Raw genomic sequence first — 20580 nt, 5'->3', positions numbered from 1 at the left:
ATTCTTCTAAAAAAAGGTAAGTTGGGGTGGGCTCAGTCAGTGGAGACTGTGATTTTTTTTTTTTTTAAGATTTTATTTATTTATTTGAGAGAGAGAGTGAGAGACCACACAAGCAGGGGGAGAGGCAGAGGGAGAGGAAAAGGGAGAAGGAGCCTCCCTGCTGAGCAGGGAGACTGATGCAGGACTTGATCCAAGGACCCCAGGATCATGACCTGAGCCAAAGACAGATGCCCAACCCGACTGATCCACCCAGGTACCCTGAGACTGTGACTCTTGATCTCAGGGTTCAAGTCCCATGTTGGGTATAGACATTACTTAAACATAAAATGTTTAAAAAAAATAAAAGGCAGACACTTAATGACTGAGCCACTCAGGCGCCCCAGTAAAAATACTTTTTAAAAAAATCTCTAAAAATAATAAAATAATGGTAAGTTAATTGTAGTAGCCCAGCCCAGCAACTTCCCCTCTTTTGGTATCAGACTCCATTTTTCACACTACAAAGACTGAAATGACCTAGGCTAGGCCAAATCTAGTACTTCAGGCCCATAGCCTACTAGATGGGTAATGCTATCTGCTGTGATAAATAAAGCCAAACGTCAGTGGCTTACCTAACATAATTTGATTTTTTTAAAAATTCTATTAGCTAACATATAGTATATCATTAGTTTCAAATGTAGCATTCAATAACTCATCAGTTGCATATAATACCCAGTGCTCATCAGGTTACATGCCCTCCTTAATGCCCATCACCCAATATCCCCATCCTCCCACCCACCTCCCCTCCAGCAACGCTCAGTTTGTTTCCTATAGTTAAGAGTCTCTCATGGTGGAGCACCTGGGTGGCTCAGTCGTTAAGTGTCTGCCTTCAGCTCAGGTCATGATCCCAGGGTCCTGGGATTGAGGCCCGCATCGGGCTCCCTGCTCAGCGGGAAGCCTGCTTCTCCCTCTCCCACTCCCCCTGCTTGTGTTCCCTCTCTCTGTCAAATAAATAAATAAAATCTTAAAAAAAAAAAAGTCTCTCATGGTTTTTCTCCCTCTCTGATGACTTCCCATTCAGTTTTCCCTCCCTTTCCCTATGGTCCTCTGTGCTGTTTCTTATATTCCACGTGAGTGAAACCATATAACTGTCTTTCTCTGATTGACTTATTTAGCTCAGCATAATACCCTCCAGGTCCATCCATGTCGACATAAATGGTAAGTATTCATCCTTTCTGAGTAATATCCCATGTATATATACCACATCTTCTTTATCCATTCATCTGTTGATGGACATCTTGCCTCTTTCCACAATTCGGCTATTGTGGACATTGCTGCTATAAACATTGTGGTGCAGGTGCCCTTTAGGATCAACATAATTTGATTTCTTGATCATATCACATTCCAGTGTGGATATCCCTAGTCAGTGGAGGAATTTTCACTATATGGAGATTCAGGAAATTATACTTCTTTTATAATCTCCCAGGGCTTTAAAACTCTCTGGATCCAACTAACAAAAATAGGAAGAAAGGACACAGAGAAGACATAGCACTTTGTAAACATCTTGGCCTGGATGTAATATACATAATTTTCACTTATTTTCCACTGATGAGAAGTATTCACCTATCCTCACTTAGATGCAAAGGGACAGCTAAAAAAAAAAAATGTAGGCAGGTCAGACACTTCCCAGCAACACCCCTCACTATGTAAGTGGGAGTACAAATTTTGGGGCTGTCACTACAGTGCTAATCAAAGACTTCTCTGGAGTTTTATCATTGGAGCTGGCAGTGACTTAGATTATTATTTTTTTTTTTAAAGATTTTATTTATTTATTTGACAGAGAAAGACACAGCGAGAGAGGGAACACAAACGGGGAGTGGGAGAGGGAGAAGCAGACTCCCTGCCGAGCAGGGAGCCCAATACGGGACTCCATCCAGGGCCTCCAGGATCATGACCTGAGCCGAAGGCAGTCGCTTAACCAACTGAGCCACCCAGGCGCCCATCGCGACTTAGATTATTAAAATGTGAGGTAACCTCTTCAGTCTAGAGAATGTAGCCAAAAAACAGGTAAGCCAAATTAGACAAGAGGCAAGTTCCCTGATATTCAATCTATTCTTTCTTCTCTGTATTAGTTATCCATTGCTATTGTAATAAATCTTCCCAAGACATAGTGACCTAAAACACATTTATCATCCCACAATTTCTGTGGGTCAGAAGTTCAGAAGTAGTTTAGCTGAACGGTTCTGGCTCACAGTTTCTTATGTGACTGAAGTCAGATATCAACAAGGACTATAGTCATCTGAAGCCTTAACGAGGTTGGAGGATTGCTTCCAAACGGCTCACTCACATGGCTTTTGACAGGAGGACTCAGTTCCTTTCTGACTTTTGCCAAAAAGCCTTTCTTGTCACATGGGCTTCTCCATAGTTTGCTTAAGCATCTTCTTGACATGGCAGTTGATTTTCCCTTGAATGAGTGATCCAAGAGATACAGCGAGGAGGAAATCAAATGCCTTTTATGACCTAGTCTCCAAAATCACACTGTCACTCTGCCTTTTACTATTCATTAAAAGAAAGTCACATTAGAGAATTTATAGACATTTTAAAGTCACCACACTGTGCAACAGTTTTGTTTCATGAAGCAATACATTCCTAATTTTACCTAAACTAGCTCAAGCTGGGTTTATTTGCAAATGAGAGCTCTCACCAATACTGGAATCACAAGGTATATACAATAAGAATATTGTACAACCACTTCAGAAAATCCTTTGGATCTACCAAAACTGATCCTACCCATATCCTAAAATATAGCAATTCCATTCCTAGGTATATTTCCAACATATAAGTGAAATATATGTTCTCTAATATACCAGATACAAGAATGTTCACAGAAGCTTTATTCAGTAAGAGCTAAAACTCAAAAACAAATATCCATCTAAAGTACAACAGATAAATAAATTGTGCAATACCCATTGTGATGGTTAATTTTGTGTCAACCTGACTGGGCCAAGGGCTACCTAGATTAAACATTTATTTATGGGTGTTTCTGTTAGGATGTTTCCGGGTGAGATTAGCATTTGAATTGGTGGGCCGCTGCTCTCGGGCAGTACAGGCAATGCCTTAAGGTGGGGTGGGGATATGGAGGGGGATTGTCCTTTCAGTTTTACTGCTATTAAAATTGGTCGAGACCCTTACATATATCACATGCCCAACTGTTGCTGATAATTTACCTACCCTAAATGAGTGAAAAATCTTTCTATACAATAACAAAATCTAAGTTCCTTTAGCTAGTTCCTTTAAAACTCATTTACCCCACGTCCCGTGTCCCCACAAGGATTGTCGTCAGCCCGCCTCCTTCCAAATACAGAGGCATTTATTTTTTAACCCCATCTAAGGATGCTTGCCTCTTAAAATAATTAAAACACAATATATGTCCTATTTTTCCTAGAGAGTCCTGGATTTGGAGTCAAAGATTTGCTTTTGTATTTAGGAACAGTGTATTTAGCGGGGGGAGGAGGCACTTAACCTTCCTGAGCCTCGATTTCCTTATCTGTAAAACAAGCATCAATAACCTATATCATGGTGTTGCTGTGAGAATTTTAAAGGAGAGAGAGCCTCAACGCCTAATGTAATTTCCTCTTTCCCTCAACTAGCACTTTGTTCGTTTCTGTTTTTTAAAACTTGTGTCACAGCGTTAACTGGAAGCTGAACTGGAAGCTCCTTAAAGGTAGGGCTTCCTTCCCAATACTCTGGCAGAGGATGAATACATGTTTACCGGATGAAGCACTTCATTTCACTAAGAATATGGCATTTTGACGGTTACAAACGTTCCCAATCAACTCACCCCAGAAGCATTTACTACCTATGAACTAGGTATTTAACAGGTACCAATATCCTAGAACTCCAGGGAGGGCTTAGGTGACGCAAGCAAGAGAACACCACCAGGAGATGCGGTCAACCAGTGACGTACTTCCTGCGCGACGATTTCCCTCCACGCCGGGACTGGCTTGTGGGGGAGGGAGGCGGTTAGTGGGCTTTAGCGCCTTTTCTGGCGGCGGTAGATTTGAAGCGCTTTAAAGGACCGGACCCCGAGAAGTGAAGACTACAGGAGCAGGTAGGTGGCGCGAAGCCCCTGTTGTTTCGGTGGCGTCCTTTGCAGCAGTCCGGGGGTACGAGAGCGGGAAGAGCCCGAGGAGAGGGGCGGAGTCGACGCGTTAGGCCCGGCGGAGCCAACCGTCTTCGCCTCGAGGTATCTGGGCTGCCTGGTCCCTGAACAAGCCCCTCAAGGACCTTGGCTCTGGCTTTGCCGCTGTTGCAGCTGGAGAGGACCTCCAGGCGTGCCTCCCGGGCCTGGGAAACGGTCCTCCCCCTGCCAGCCCCCGCCCTCTCACTTGGGCGCACACCTCCCTCCCTGACGCATTTTGCCGCACAAGCTGTAATATGGCGGCAGTAGCGGCGGCCTGAGCTCTAGGGAACAAGGGTGATTTTTGATGCTTCAAAATCGTAAGACTAATCGCTAATGCGGGGTAGGTGGGAGAATTGGTGGGAAAGGAGCAACCTGATGTCCTGTCAGGTTAGGGTTGGAGACTTGCGGGCGAGGAGCCTGGATCACAGGGGTTAAGATTAGACTGAAAACAGGCTTTCCTCCTACTCCGATCTTTTCCTCTCACAGACAGCGGCTATCGTACATAGTTAAGTGATACAGGCCTTTTGATTAAAACAAATCCAGGCTCTTCCCTTTTCATCCCAGGGCTGTCTCGAAGTTCACCCACGTTTCTGAGGAGCTGTGAGCAGCGCAGGCCTTTTAGGAGAAGATAATTACTCTTTAGGAGGAAGGCGATGGCTTCAGAGCTCCATATGCCTTGGGGGAAGTGTGCGAATTTGGCTCATCTTTAGTCTTTTAAGGAGCTAAGTTGGGGTCTGCGGGATTGGAGAACTCCTAGTCATTTTGGAAATGTTATAAAAGCACCATTTTGTCCGTTGATTTAATTTATTCCTACAGCAGTACTTTGTTCAGGACCAAGCTTTTGCAGTAGTGATGACAAATACGTCCAAGAAACAAATGTTCTGGACTTTTGGGAGTCCGTTAACTTTTAGTAGCTAAAACCAAATGGAGGGGAAAACGTGTGCGTGTGTCGGTATAAAAAAAAAAAAAGCCAGTAATTTGCCGGTTCGTAAAAATGATGGGTGAGGAGGTGTATGAACATTTTCGCAGTAGTGCCGTAAAATCCAGAAGAGGCACGGATATCTAGAATGGCTGCTTCTCATATTTTTTAAGTATCCGAAAATTTACCCGTTTTAGCATTTCCCCCTTTTTTTATTTTAACCGTTTTAGATAGGATTATTTCTATAATAAATTACTTCTCTCTTAATTAGAGTTCATTTTACGTCGTTTAAGGTTTATTATTCAGGATTATAGGTGCCCTGAAATCACAATGGGTCTTGTAGTAGGATTCTGTGCTTTTTTTTTTTTTTTTTTGAATTGTGTTTACTTTTAAGGTTTTTATCTTTGCAGGCTGTTGTCAGAGTTGCTTTCCCCTGCTTTCAGCAGTGTACAAGTATGCAAGCTTCCTAGTTTAGAAAATTTGGTTTTGTTTCTGGCTCAACCATCTTTCTGAACCTCAGTTTCTTCATCTATAAAATATTTTGATTTGAGGCTATCATCAGCTGTGGGCTTCAGAAATAAATAATCAGGTTTGTTAAAAATTCTGTGTAAAATTGATTTTCAGTAAGAAGTCAGCGGTTCTCCTAAAGAATATACATTACATTTATTGTGACTTATTAAAGGCCTTTCACTTTTGGTGCTTATTATTGTGACCTTGCAGTTATCAGTGGCCTCTGAGTAAAGTTTTTGTCCTTTAGATATTTTGCATATTTTAAATTAGGTTTTCTGTTAGGCAACATCCATTGTGCATGCAAAGGAAAATTGGTAGCCATTCATAATAGTATGAACTAGTCATCAATAGTATGAACCATTAGCAATTAATTCTTCCAGTGTTGCTCTTTTAAGAAACAGATGTTGGGGCGCCTGGGTGGCTCAGATGGTTAAGCGTGTCTGCCTTCGGCTCAGGTCATGATCCCAGGGTTCTGGGATCGAGTCCCACATCGGGCTCCCGGCTCAGCAGGGAGCCTGCTTCTCCCTCTGACCCTCTCCCCTCTCATGCTGTTTCTCTCTCGCTCGCTCTCTAAAAAATAAACAAAATAAAATCTTTAAAAAAAAAAAAAGAAACAGATGTTGATGTTTTCCCATATTTTTTTTACTAATAGGGTATTTCAATAGAATTATAATGTATTACTTAGTTTTAGTATTCTAATATACTAAGATGTCTAGCTTGTCACATTAGGAGTCCACAGATAATTCAAGTGATTTGAAGAGTTTGTTGCAGATTTTTGCTACATTGTGTTACTTCACTTTTTTTGGGCTTTAATATTAGCACCAAGCTTTAGTTTTTATTTAAGTGTCAGTGGTTTTACCCTAGTTTAATGCATATACTATCTCTATAAGAACTCTGTATTTCTATTTCTGTGGGCCAATCTTGCATCTTGAAATTTACTACAGGGAGTATTGTGTAAATACTCAGAGAAAACTTCCGTAACTGGGGACTTTGTACTTTCAGTACCAGACAGGAAATCTTTTGCACTTTTTTTTTTTTTTAAAGATTTTATTTACTTATTTGACAGAGAGAGAGCACAAGTAGGCAGAGGGAGAAGCAGACTCCCCACCGAGCAGGGAGTCCGATGTGGGGCTCAATTCCAGGACCCTGGGATCATGACCTGAGCCGAAGGCAGCCGCTTAACCAACTGAGCCACCCAGGCGCCCCCCCCTTTTTAAAAAATATTTTATTTATTTATCTGACAGAGACATAGTGAGAGAGGGAACACAGCAGGGGGAGTGGGAGAGGGAGAAGCAGGCTTCCCGCCAAGCAGGGAGCCTGATGTGGGCCTTGATCCCAGGACCCTGGGACCATGACCTGAGCTGAAGGCAGACGCTTAACGACTGAGCCACCTAGGCGCCCCATCTTTTGCACTTTTCAGAGGTGTCTTAAAGCAATCACCAACCTCTTCTTGAAAGAGGTTGTACCAGAAATATAGGCATCAATTTTTTTAATATTAAAATGGTTGTTTTAAAACATGAATGATTCCTTAAGTCATTGATTTTTTAAAATGAATGAAGCCTCTTTATATATTAAGCTACTCTTAATTATGTATAAACTTTAGCTTAAGGTTTATTCATAATTATGTCATTGCATTATGGTCATAGGGTAGAAGGTAAAATTAAAAAGCCATTATCTGGAAAATTTGTGAATAAGCTGTTTTCTATAGTGAAGCTGTTAAAGTACTTAACCAGAAAACTCTTGCTTTTTTCAACTTATGACCTTGCTCCAGTCACTTCAATTCTTTTTTTTTTATTTTTTTTATTTTTTTAAAGATTTTATTTATTTATTTGAGAGAGAATGAGAAAGAGAGCACATGAGAGGGGGGAGGGTCAGAGGGAGAAGCAGACTCCCTGCCGAGCAGGGAGCCCGACGCGGGACTCGATCCAGGGACTCCAGGATCATGACCTGAGCCGAAGGCAGTCGCTTAACCAACTGAGCCACCCAGGCGCCCTCACTTCAATTCTTTAGTCCTCTTGTCAAATATATAAAATCAGAAGATTGGACCAGATTAGGGTTCCTCCAAACTTTAAAAGTCTGTACAGGAATTACCACATTGACTAACATGTAGCTATTGTATGGTGTAGGTGTATCTCTGGAGAGAGTGGTATACATTTATCATTGTAAAAACTTAAGTAATTGCAGGTACAATATTAAGAGTGTTTAGCAGGGCTTTCCCAGTTAGTATAGGCTTTTTTATTTCGGTACTAACAAAGCATAGTTTTATGCTCTCATATTGTATGTTTAGAAAGTATGTAATATCATTTTTAACACCGAACTTGGCAACATTACAGCTTTTCTCTTTATGTTTTCTAAAAGATTTAAGAATTTAGGAAGTGCCTATGCACTGTTGTTCATGTTTCTACCAGCACAGTGGTTTGTGACTATCAGAGACACTAAGCAAGGGGGCACCATATGGAAGAGTTGTCTTTTCTGATGCCTCAGAATGTTAACTTGTTTGTGCTTAATTAGCAATATGATATTCATAAATGCATTAAAATGTTTTTGAAACAGTATTTTCATTTCTCATTTGATCTCTGAACTGTATTGGGGGTAAGGTGAAGAGGCTGGTGTGAATGTCACATTGCCTTCTTTGAAAGTAATCTTCAAGATCTATGGTTTTAATTAGTTTAATATGCTTGCACTTAGAGGTGGAAATATATATATATTTTAAAGATTTTATTTATTTATTTGACAGAGACAGAGATAGCCAGAGCAGGAACACAAGCAGCGGGAGTGGGAGAGGGAGAGCAGGCTTCCCGCCGAGGAGGGAGCCCGATTGGGACTCGATCCCAGGATCCTGGGATCATGACCTGAGCTGAAGGCAGACGCTTAACGACTGAGCCACCCAGGCGCTCCCTTTTTTTTTTTAATTTTTTTTTTTTTTAAGATTTTATTTATTTGCGAGAGAGAGAATGAGAGACAGAGAGCATGAGAGGGAGGAGGGTCAGAGGGAGAAGCAGACTCCCTGCTGATCAGGGAGCCTGATGTGGGACTCGATCCCGGGACTCCAGGATCATGACCTGAGCCGAAGGCAGTCGCTTAACCAACTGAGCCACCCAGGCGCCCGAGGTGGAAATATTATGTGAAAATTGTTACCTGTTTTATTAAACTTAAGCAGACAAGAACTTTCCATCTTTATGTTTTTTAAGATTTTTATTTATTTGAGAGAGAGAAAGAGAGCACAAGCAAGGGGAGAGGGAGAGGGAGAAGCAGACTCCCTGCTGAGCAGGGAGCCGGTTGTGGGGCTGATCCCAGGACTCTGGGATCGTGACCCGAGCCAAAGGCAGACGTTTAACCAACTGGGCCACCCAGGTGCCCCTCCATCTTTATTTCTTAGTCCTGAACTGAAGATGCTCCCTCTTATAATGGATTCTGTTTATTAAGAAAGAAAAGAAACATTTTATTAGTAAAATGCAACTCAGGCAGATCTAGGGAATAGGTTCTGTTTCAATTATGGAATAGACTCAGAAGGTGGTTACTGACTGGTAGGCTCTGGGAGAATTTACTGACTATGGGGCACCTGGGTGGCTCAGTCCTTAAGCGTCTGCCTTGGGCTCAGGTCATGATCCCAGGGTCCTGGGATCGAGTCCCACATCGGGCTCTCTCCTCGGCGGGAAGCCTGCTCTCCTGTCCTATTCCCACTGCTTGTGTTCCTGCTCTCACTATCTCTGTCTCTGTCAGATAAATAAATAAAATCTTTAAAAAAAAAAAAAAGAATTTACTGACTACAGATAAAAATTAGCAATATTCCATGTGAGCAGCAGTACATATAGGAGGAGGGTACTGAAGTTTAGGCAGAGTCTAGTTCTGCTCATGCCTTGATTTACTAGTATTATTTCCATTTGATAATGTAGTCCTGGGCCAGGCCTTGTGCATGGTGTTGAAGATACAAGGGTACTGAATTTGAAGAGTTTACAGACAAGTTTATGACAATGAAAATAAGATTAAACAAAGGAGGATCATTTAAGCTTTAGAGAGTCAAGGTGAAGTTCCCATAGAATGTACTCTGGCTATTTGAATCTTTAAGGACACAGAGGAATTAGCCAAGGGAATCAGAGAGGGCAAAGACCTGCTAATCTTAATAGTTTAAAAGATTTACTGTCTACTTTTTGAAGACTGAGTACTTTGTTGACCTCTTCATACTGTGTGAAACTTCTAAATAATTCTTCTAATGTCATAAATTACTGCATTATTTATTGCCTAATTGCAAATACTGTGTCCTTTATCATATATTTTAGTAATTAGTTGCCTATGTCCTTGTCCTGTCCCCTTTCCCATCCTTCATGTTACTTTAAGATGAATATTGAAATTATTTTATGTATGAAACTACAAAATTAAACTTTTTATGTATGAATTTGTTACCTCTTACATTTTTATGAAATATATTTGTTACAGAAGTTTACACATCCTAGCATTTGCTATTTTAAAATATTGACATACAAAACTATGATATTGTGGATAAACATTGAAAACAACTGTATTTCTCTCTGCTTAGAAAAAAGAATATACATGAACATTTTTAAAAGTTATAGCTTAAGTGTCAGGATTTTATGCATTTTTATATGATTAACTTTTTCAGTGAGTCTGTTAGCTTTATTATGTAAAAAGTATTTTCATTATGAAAAAAGTAGGTGAGGTTAAGTATCACTCAAATTTCTGAAGGAGTCAGGCAGGTGAAATGAGTTCATGAGGTCAAGTAGATAGTAAATAGTAACGAGTAACAGGCCATAGTTGGAGGCAGACCATGTTGATTGCTGTACAGGAGTGGAGCACATTATTTTTGTTTTTCAAGAAAATATCTGAATTTTATGGAAATAGCTGCAACTCACTTAGGTTAAACAAATTTGCAACAAAGCGGGCTACTATTCTGAAAGCTTTCATTATATACTATTAGGAAATTCGTGAATTAGTTTATTGAAAATTGCATAGACTTGATTTTTCCCTGAATTGTATCTTTGGTATCTCTCAGTATTATATTCTGTTTACTTTTTCTTGAAAACGTGATAAATTGATCAGATGCTTATCTCATGTTTGATTTTAGGTATTATTGAGTAATATCAGGAAATCATAATTATAGAGGAAATACTATGTACTATATTTCTGATTAGGTAGAATCTGATTTCAGTAATATTAGAGACATAGTGTTGAGCCATCTTTCTGTCATCATTGTTCTTCATTAGCTATAACAAGGACATTTACATACTTGAGATTTCTGTAGTGCTTTTAATAATTGCTGTCATCTTTCTTGAATTTAAGGCATTTTTTATTTACTTCAGAAAAACTAATTTTAATCTATTTCTGTGAAAAGTATCCTTATATGGTATAACCTATGTATTATCATCACTTATAGGCATGTCCATTATAATCTTAGATGATTATATATACACTTTTATTATGAATTTTTTCTTTATAATACCAATTATATTTATTAAAGAAAAGTAGAATGAAGTACAGTAAGGCAAAAACCGTCTTGGTCTTACAACCAACACAATAATGACTGTTTTCAATTTTTTTTCTTTTTATAAATCTTTAAATTTTGAAGTTTAGGAGTGGTTGATTATAATGCTTTTGCATATACTGTTTTGTATCTTATTTTTTTAACAAATCACACACATTTTCCAAATTACTAATGTTTATATCAGTACTTTAACAACTATGATATTTTGTTCAACCAGAGACCATGATTTAACCATTTTTTTTGTAATATTGACTAGATTGCTTCTGATTATATGTTCTTAAAAAGAGCACTGATAGTATACATGAAGGCTTTCTAAAAGGGTAGTTTCTTTTTTTTTTTATTTTTTATTTTTTATTTATTTATTCATGAGAGATAGAGAGAGAGAGAGGCAGAGGCAGAGGGAGAAGCAGGCTCCCCGCGGAGCAGGGAGCCCGATGCGGGACTCGATCCCAGGACCCTGGGATCATGACCTGAGCCGAAGGCAGACGCTTAACCGACTGAGCCACCCAGGCGTCCCTAAAAGGGTAGTTTCTTACAAGAGATACCTAGTATGTGAATTTTACTGGTTTAAGGTGAAAACTAGTTTAAGGTGTAAACATTTAAGAGATTCACATATTTGCAGAGGAGCTGCGTACTGTTTTAGTCTTTTAAAAGATCTTTACTATTTTGATAAGCAAAACATCTCATTAGTGTTTTTTAAATTTTTTTTTAAGATTTTATTTATTTGTCAGAGAGAGAGAGCGTGCGCACAAGCAGGGGGAGTGGCAGGCAGAGGGAGAAGCAGGCTCCCTGCTGATCAAGGAGCCCCATGCGGGACTTGATCCCAGGACCCTGATCATGACCCGAGCCGAAGGCAGACGCTTAACCAACTGAGCCGCCCAGGCTCCCCTTAGTGTTTCTTTAAAAATATTCGTGATTGTAAACTTAGTATCTGTCTGTTGAAGAAAATTCAGAAAACAAGTACATAAAAATTATCCTTAAACTCATGGCCTAAACATAGTCAATGTTAATATTTTGGTGTAAATCTTTGGGGTGGCTTATTTTACTTACTCATTTTTTGGGGGATATAATTGATATTCTATTTCAGGTACAACATGATGATTTGATATTTGTATATATTGCAAAAACGATCACATTAAATCTAGTTAATCATCACCTCACGTAGTTACAAATATTTTCTTGTGATGAGAGCTTTTAAGATCATCTCTCTTAGCAATATACAGTATAGTGCTATTAACTAGTCATCATGCTGTACATTACATCCCCAGGACCTAAAATGAATTTAGGTTTTTTGTTTTTTTTTAAGATTGTACATATAAGTGAGATCATACAGTATTTGTCTTCCTCTAACTTACTTCACTTAATATAATGTCCTTAAGGTCCATACTTGTCATAGTAATAGGATTTCCTTTTTTTTTTTTTTAAGATTTTATTTATTTATTTTTGAGAGGAGGGTGGAAAGGGAGAGGGAAAGAATCTCAAGAGAGCAGAGCCCGTCCTGGGGCTCCATCTCATTGACACTGAGACCATGACCTGAGCCGGAAACCAAGAGTTGGGCACCCAACTGACTGAGCCACCCAGGCACTGCAGGATTTCCTTCTTTTTTGTGGCTGAATGATATTCCTATGTGTGTGTGCGCACATACCACATTTTCCTTATTCATTCATCCATCAGTGGACACTCGGGTTGTTTCCATGTCTTGGCTATTATAATAATGCTGCATAATTTATAATCAGTAATCAGTATTTGGGCATATACCACATTTTCTTTATTCATTCATCCATCAGTGGACACTCGGGTTGTTTCCATGTCTTGGCTATTATAATAATGCTGCATAATTTATAATCAATAATCAGTATTTTGGTGTAAATTCTATCTTTCACTTATATTGAAATGTAATTGACATATTGCACAGTATAAGTTTAAAGTGTACATGATTACCACAATAAGTTTTGTTAACATCCATTGTCTGATGTAGGTGCAAGGAGGAAAATGTTTTTTCTTTTGATGAGAATTTTAAGGATTTATTCTCTTAGCAGTTTTTTTTTGTTTTTGTTTTTTTCACTTTTCCAATGAGTATTTATTATTAGTTAAGCCATGATTCAGAATCCCAGGATGGGGATCACCATGCACCCAGGTCCCCCTTCACCTCCCTGGGAGAAGGAGGGAGGACAGAGGAGAGGTGGGTAGAGCTAGTTCAGATCTTCCCAGGAAATGTGCCTTCTCCCCGCCGGTCATCCCAGGCTGACACCCAGGATATGGGGCAGAGGGACTTGTACACGCGACGGTACCATTTGCACACGGAGACATCACCCCCTTTAGCAGTCATTGCCTTCTCACAGCGGTGGAAGTCCAGGTAGTTCTGCCAGCAGTTCCTGGTCTGGTTCTGCTTGGGGAAGCGGCTGTCAAAAGGGGCAGTCTGGTAGTTCTTGATTTTGGTCTTGATGTCTTCTGCCATGGTGCTGATTGTAAACACACCACAGCAGCACCTCACAGCTCAATGTCTCTTAGCAGTTTTCTAATATACCATACAGCAGTTAACTATAGCCATCACGTTGTTTATTACATCTCCAGTACTTATAACTGGAAGTTTGTATCTTTTGATATCTTCATTCAATTCCTCTACCCTCTCTCCCCAGCTCTGATAACTAAAAATCTGATTTCTTTTTCTGTGAGTTTGGGCAGGGTGTGTTTGTATACATATATTTTTTTATTTACCTTTTTTTCTTGGATTCTACATATAAGTGAGATCATACAGTATTTGTCTTTCTCTGACTTCACTTAGCTTAATGCCCTCTAGGTCCATCCATGTTGCAAATTGCAAGATTTCCTTGTTTTTTTATGGTTGAATAGTATCCTATTATATATGTAAATATACCACATTTTCTTAATCCATTCATCTGTTGATGGACACTTAGATTGTCTCCCTGTCTTGGCTGTTGTAAATAATGCTGTACTGAACATGGTGGTACAGGTAAGTCTTCAGCATAGTGGTTTCATCTCTTTTTAATGTATATCTCTTATGTGTAAAGTTGGGAATTTTTGCTAACTTAATTTTTTCACTTAATATATTATGAATATCTCATCCATGAGTAGTTTTTGATAATTTTCCTTTTTAGTTTTTGTAACTTTTAATAATAATATGTTCATGTGGTATAAAACTGAAAAGGTATAGAAGGTTAGTTATATAGTAAAAAAAAAACAACAACAACAACAAAACTTCTTACCCATCTTCCCCAGCCACATATTTCCTCTCCCACCAGCTGCCTCTGTATTAGACAAGCAAACGTATATACATATTTTTTTACTTCTTTGAAAAATATGCAAAGAAAGCATGCCATAACCCATATCTGTACCTTGCTTTTTTTTTTTTTTAAAGATTTTATTTATTTATTTGAGACAGAGAATGAGAGAGAGAGAGCACATGAGAGGGGGGAGGGTCAGAGGGAGAAGCAGGCTCCCTGCCGAGCAGGGAGCCCGATGCGGGACTCGATCCAGGGACTCCAGGATCATGACCTGAGCCGAAGGCAGTTGCTTAACCAACTGAGCCACCCAGGCGCCCCTGTACCTTGCTTTTTAATTTTTTTTTTAACTTAACAAAGTTTAAACTTAAAGCAGTGCATAAACTCTCTCATTCTTTTTATAGCCTTGTACATTGTATGGATGTAATAAGATTTATGTAATCTCTCCTTTATGGACATTTATATTTACAGCCTTTTAACCACAGAAACAATGGTGCCTTGAATAACCTTGTACATACCTTATTTTGCAAATGTGTGGGATATGTATAAAATCTTTCTAAATTGGGTTACTGAATGAAAGTATTTAATGCACTTGTAACATTGTGTGTTGTCAAATTGGCAAAGGATTGTATCAATTTACCCCTTTACTATTGGCAACAATGTCTGAGGTCAGTATTGTTTATTTTTGTTAGGTGAAAAATGTTATCTCTGATTTTAACATGTAAGAATATGATTTCCAATCACAATGAATATCATCCATTTCATGAGAGAATAATTTATTTAACCCCAGTTTATATTACTGCACAACTAGTTTGTTTTTTATTTATTATAAAAAGCACTTCAGTGACTACGTGTGAATTTTTTTAAGGTAAAGGGTAGATTTGAGTTTGTTTTTTTTTTTTTGTTTCTGTTTTTGTTTTGTTTTTTGTGAAAGAGAGAGAGAAAGAGCACAAACGGGGAGAAGCAGGCCTCCCGCTGAGCAGGGAGCCTGATGCGGGGCTCGATCCCAGGACCCCGGGATCATGACCTGAGCCGAAGGCAGACACTTAACTGAGCCACCCAGGCATCCCTGTAAGTTTATGTTTTTAGTAATCCAACATGGGGCTCAAACTCATATGACCCCGAGATCAAGAGTCATATGCTCTTCTGACTGAGCCAGCCATGTGCCCCAAATTTTTTTATACTTAAAATCTTTCTAACAATATAATGTTTTTCATTTAACATTTTTTCCATATTTTTAAAAATTGCATTTTCATAGTATAATAGATCATCATATGAATATTTCTTAATTTACTTAACTGTTATGTTGGACATGTAGGTTGTTTCTAATTATTATTAAACCAAAATCAAAGAATATTTTATTTAAAATGATTGCCTTCAGGGCGCCTGGGTGGCTCGGTTGGTTAAGCGACTGCCTTCGGCTCAGGTCATGATCCTGGAGTCCCTGGATCGAGTCCCCCATCGGGCTCCCTGCTCGGCAGGGAGTCTGCTTCTCCCTCTGACCCTCCCCCTTCTCATGTGCTCTCTCTCTCTCTCATTCTCGCTCTCTCAAATGAATAAATAAAAAAATAAAATCTTTTAAAAAAATAATAAAATGATTGCCTTCAGAGAGATTCCAAGATACTGAATTACTAAAGTGTTAAAGGTTAGAATGAATATGAATATATTCAAAGTTGTTGGTCTGTAATGCCAAGTTGCTTAGCAAAATTGTTAATATGGTTTGTATTTTTAATTTCACTTTTTATAAATTGTTCATGTTCCCTTGGATGATTTTTGTGCTTTTAATTGTTTGGTGCATGTTCCCTATGGTATTGGTTCTGAAAGGTGGGGCAGAAGAACCTTGGGAGATTTTTTGATTGTCAGATGTGCTGATACTTAAATAGGGCCATGGGAGATTGATGTTCTGCAGTGAGTTAGGATTGTCCTAGTCAGTGAAGAATCATTCTGGCACCCCATTCTTAAGCACCGTTCTACAGTAAAAAAGTAACACATCATGTTTGTTGAAAATATTTTCCCGTTTTTACTTACTTTTTTTTTTTTAAGATTTATTTGAGAGAAAGTGTGCGCGTGTGCCAGTGCACGGAGTGGGGGAGGGGGAGAAGGAGACCGAGAATCTCAAGCAGACTTCCTGCTGAGCACAGAGCCCCACGTGGAGCTTGATGTCACCACTCTGAGATCATGACCTGAGCCAAAACTAAGAGTCGGAGGCTTAACCAACTGAGACACCCAGGCACCCGTTTTCTACTTTCTAATTTCCTTCTGACAAATAGGAATAATAAAATTCTTCATGAAGTCAAATCTGTTTATTTCCTTTATTTATTTATTTATTTATGAACCTGAACAATTATTTAATACCTAGTTTGGATAAATATTCACATGTAGTTTTCCTAGTTTCCATTGGGGGAGGGGCTTGATCCCAGCACCCCAGGATGATGACCCGAGCCAAAGGAGATGCTCAACCGGCTGAGCCACCCAGGCGCTCCTAAATTTTATTAATTTTAAATTGGGAAACTAATACATGAATGTATTCTCAATGCAAAAATTCAAACCTTATAGTTAAAGCTAAAGACTCGCATTGACTTCATCCCTACTCCGAGTCCCTTCTGCGGAGTGCTGTCAGTTTTGCTATGTAACTCTTTATCTGTAGAAATAGAGTATTAGTTTAGAGTATAAATACAATGCTTAGGTGCAAATTGATTTTTTTGTCTTTTCAACTAAGTAATAGGATTTTTGGTTAGAGTATATAGACTTTTTAAACTGCTATATAATATTAAATAGCATGTATATACCAGAATTTATTCAGCTGTTCTCTCATTGTGGGATATTTTGGATGTTTCCTTTTTGTTGTTAACAATGTTGCAAAACTGTGTTCTCACACATGCCTTTCCTTTCATGTATAATCATGTATCTATTAAATAACGATTTCTTACCATAGCCAAGCCCTGTTTACAGCACTAGGAATTAAGAGGGAAGCAAAACTGAAGAGGTTTATCACCTCGTGGAACTTATATTCTAGTAAGAAGAATAGATATAAAAACTTGAATTAATAATAAAATAAATTAGCAATAAATGCAGGGAAGAAAAATAGAGCAGGTAAGGGGATATAAAGTGTTGGAGGACAGGGGCTGCTCCTTCGAATATACTGGTCAGGGATGCTTTCTTTATGGAGGGGATACTTCAGCAATGACTTAAGTGAGGGAATGAACTAAGTGAAGATCTGGGGTAAGAGCATCCCACACGGAGAAAACAACAAATGTGGAAGACCTGATAAAGGACTAGGCCTTGGGATGTTTGTTGTTTTTTTTTTTAAAGATTTTATTTATTTATTTGACAGCACAAGCAGGGGGAGAGACAGAGGGAGAGGGAGAAGCAGGCTCCCCGCTAAGCCAGGAGCCCGATGTGGGGCTCAATCCCAGCACCCTGGGATCATGACCTGAGTCGAAGGCATACTCTTAACCAACTGAGCCACCCAGGCGCCCCGGGATGTTTGAGGAACAGCTGGAACATGTGTATCTAAAGCAAAGTTGAGAAGAATATTAGATGAAGTTGTAGAGGTCAATAGGGCTAAAATATTTAGAGCTGTGCTGTCCAGTACAGTAGCTATGAGCCACATATAGTTATTGAGCACTTGAAACATGGCTATTTTGAATTAATAAACACTGGATTTCTAAGACTTAGTACCCAAAAAAGAATGGGAAATATCTCTATCACATTTTTATGTTGATATATGTTGAAGTAATATTTTGGACATACTGAGTTAAATAAAATATATTATTTAAATTAACCTTTTTACTTTTTTTTTTTAAGATTTTTATTTATTTATTTGAGAGAAAGAATGAGTGAGAGAGAGCGCACATGAGAGAGGGGAGGGTCAGAGGGAGAAGCAGACTCCCTGCTGAGCAGGGAGCCTGATGCGGGACTCGATCCCGGGACTCCAGGATCATGACCTGAGCCGAAGGCAGTGGCTTAACCAACTGAGCCACCCAGGCGTCCCACCTTTTTACTTTTTCAAATGTGGCTACTAAAAATTTAAAAACTATAAATGTGGCTCATATTTCTCTTGGACAGCGGTGGTTTAGATTCTTAAAATCCGTGGAAAGACATTCTGATTAAGTGTGATATATATATATATATATATAAAGAAAACATTAGGCAGAGGAATGAAGTGGTAAATTGTGCTTTTAAAGGATCACTCCACTCAGGTTATTCTATGGAGAATAGATAATAGAGGACCAAGTAAAAACAGGGAAACCAATTAGGAGGCAATTGCAGTATTCTAGATAAGAAATGACAATAATGGTAAAGATGGTGAGAGCATTTTTTTTTAAAGATTTTATTTATTTATTTGAGAGAGAGAGAATGAGAGACAGGGAGCATGAGAGGGAGGAGGGTCAGAGGGAGAAGCAGACTCCCCGCCGAGCAGGGAGCCCGATGCGGGACTCGATCCCAGGACTCCAGGATCATGACCTGAGCCGAAGGCAGTCGCTTAACCAACTGAGCCACCCAGGCGCCTGGTGAGAGCATTTTTTAAGCTAAAATTAAGTCAGTGCCAAACTGACTTATTAATGTTTGGATAATGGCTATGAAGGAGAATGCAACCAAAGATGATTCCAAGTTTTCAGCCTTGGCTGATTTGGACAGTGATAATATTTACTAAGTTTTGAGAGAAGTGGGCGTAGAGAAGTAAAGTTTTGTTTTTGATTTTTTATTTTTAATAAAGTAAACTTTATTGAAGTACAATATAGTGTACCGGAACCTACGTAAAATCTAAGTGTAGCTCAGTTTTCCCAAAGTGAACTCACCCAGGTAAACAGCTCTCAGATTAAAAAAACAAAACAAAACAAACACTATTGTGGTAGCTCCCACTTGTGCTCATAACTCCATAAATTAGTAGTGGTATTCACTGCAATTTAAAGTACCAGAGCTATAGGCTTTTTTTTTTTTAAAGATTTTATTTATTTATTTGAGACAGAGAGCATGAGAGGGAGGAGGGTCAGAGGGAGAAGCAGACTCCCCGCCGAGCAGGGAGCCCGATGTGGGACTCGATCCAGGGACTCCAGGATCATGACCTGAGCCGAAGGCAGTCGCTTAACCAACTGAGCCACCCAGGCGCCCCGAGCTATAGGCTTTTTACATTGTGCCCTAGAATTGAGAAACTCGGACAGTTATCAAAGATTGTGTCTAAAAGGTTATGGGTAATTAGGGATTTTTCTGATCTATCATAAATTATGCCTGGTTTTGTTTTAAGATTTATTTAAGAGCGAGAGATCACGAGGGGGAGGGTGGAGGGAGACACAGACTCCCTGCTGAGCAGGAAGCCGGATGCAGGACTTGATCCCAGGCACCCAAATTATGCCTGGTTTTCAAGAACACAGTACTGTATGTAGGAAATTAGCTGTAATTATAAACAATCTGGTATGTTTGGGACAGTATTTTTTATACTATAGTACTCATTGTAAGAATAGTATAGTATAGTGCTCATGTAAGAATAGAAATCTTCACCTGGGGTATTGTGGTTAAATAAGTAGTTACATAGGTTTTTTGGGGGGAAAATAAATCGTTAAACTTTCTCTTCTCTTCCTCTACCCCCAAAAGTAGAAATTTTAAGAAGGCCTACAAAAATTATTTAAAAGATAAAGGAGGGGCACCTGGGTGGCTCAGTCAGTTAAGCGTCTGCCTTCAGCTCAGGTGATGATCTCAGGGTCCTGGGATCAAGTCCCTCATCGGGCTCCCTGCTCAGCAGGGAGTCTGCTTCTCCCTTTGCCTCTCCCCACACTCATGCTCTCTCTCTCTTTCTTGTAAAAAATAAATAAAAAAATAAAAGATAAAGAATAATCAGGTACTAAGTTTTTAAGAAAGTCCTCAGATTTTTATGGATTGAACATATTCTCAATTTCAAGTGTGCGGGAATTGAGATTCTGTACAAGTAAAAACAGTGCAACAAACTTGGCAAGATACTAAAATTGCTAAGTTTTTTTTTTGTTTTCAGTAAGGCTAGGCTACAGGAGGATTTAAAGTTTAGCTTTTTGCTTTTGTTTCATGTGAAAGAAATTCTAGTATCCACTATTTCTATTAGAAATAAAAAATGGAGCAGTCATGAGAAAATGGTATTTTCCCCCCTTTCTCGTGCAATAATGCCAGAAGTTGAATATACCAACACTTGGGCTGAATTTGAATGCAGTATATCTTTTTGAATGCAGTATATCTTTTATGTAATTTAATCCCTAATTCACATAATCAGCATTAAATG

General features: G+C 39.0%; 1 protein-coding gene and 1 pseudogene across 5 annotated transcripts in view; one reads left to right on the top strand and one right to left on the bottom strand.

Annotated features, from left to right (window-relative positions):
• The first annotated feature begins 3946 nt into the window (after positions 1–3946).
• The window catches only part of PPIG (peptidylprolyl isomerase G), a 49718-nt gene continuing 33084 nt past the window's right edge, over positions 3947–20580 (top strand). For 2 of the 5 annotated variants that reach the window (XM_031029622.2, XM_006734713.3), the window contains exon 1: positions 3947–4087. The gene's annotated coding sequence lies outside the window, so the exon portion shown is untranslated. Of the gene's footprint in view, positions 4088–4203; positions 4500–5629; positions 5668–20580 lie in introns of those variants that run through there. The other 3 variants (XM_031029621.2, XM_081814232.1, XM_081814233.1) reach the window with 3 other exon arrangements.
• On the bottom strand, positions 13164–13614 carry LOC102733758 (cytochrome c oxidase subunit 6B1 pseudogene; annotated as a pseudogene).

This window comes from Leptonychotes weddellii, chromosome 3, assembly GCF_054177405.1.
Source record: "Leptonychotes weddellii isolate Sample4059 chromosome 3, ASM5417740v2, whole genome shotgun sequence".
NCBI classification, from domain to species: Eukaryota; Metazoa; Chordata; class Mammalia; order Carnivora; family Phocidae; genus Leptonychotes; species Leptonychotes weddellii.
This window is presented reverse-complemented; position numbering and strand designations above follow the sequence as displayed.